Raw genomic sequence first — 627 nt, forward strand, 5'->3', positions numbered from 1 at the left:
GAACATTGTTCCACTGTTCTGAAAGAGTGTGTGTGTGTGTCAGAGACAGATGAGGCAGCTTCTGAAAACAGTTAGCCCAAGACTGTATATTCATGTATATTAATTTGAGCTTTTGCCTTAAAAGGCTCTGAAGTCTGTGCAAACATATGACACTGACTTGACCTTCATACACCCTGAGAATGAGACGACTACAGTGTCTCGACAGATTCGGGTGCACGCCGTCGCATTTTGATCTCACAACTACAGAGACTGCACGGCAACTTCAACACAGATGTTTTTATTCTGAAACTCACATTGGTGAGGATTCTTGAAGAGAGGTGGCTCTTCAGTAATATTCACTAATATACACACTCTGTCATCATTTCTGTCTGTGTTCATCAGACGTAAAACTAATACCTACCCAAAGAGGTGCATGAAAAGACAAAAACAGTCACGTGAGAAGAAACGATTCACAAATCACTTTTACTGACCTTTATTTTCTTAATCTTCAGCCAGTTTTACATAAAGTGTAAATTGTTTTAGTTTTTTTGTTGTTGTTTTGTTGTGATTTGTTTTCCCAAGTTTACCTACTCGCCTATCCAGTACTTTCAGCCTTCTCTCTGTCTGCTTACACAACAGGGTGCTTTC

This window comes from Salarias fasciatus, chromosome 1, assembly GCF_902148845.1.
Source record: "Salarias fasciatus chromosome 1, fSalaFa1.1, whole genome shotgun sequence".
Lineage (NCBI taxonomy): Eukaryota > Metazoa > Chordata > Actinopteri > Blenniiformes > Blenniidae > Salarias > Salarias fasciatus.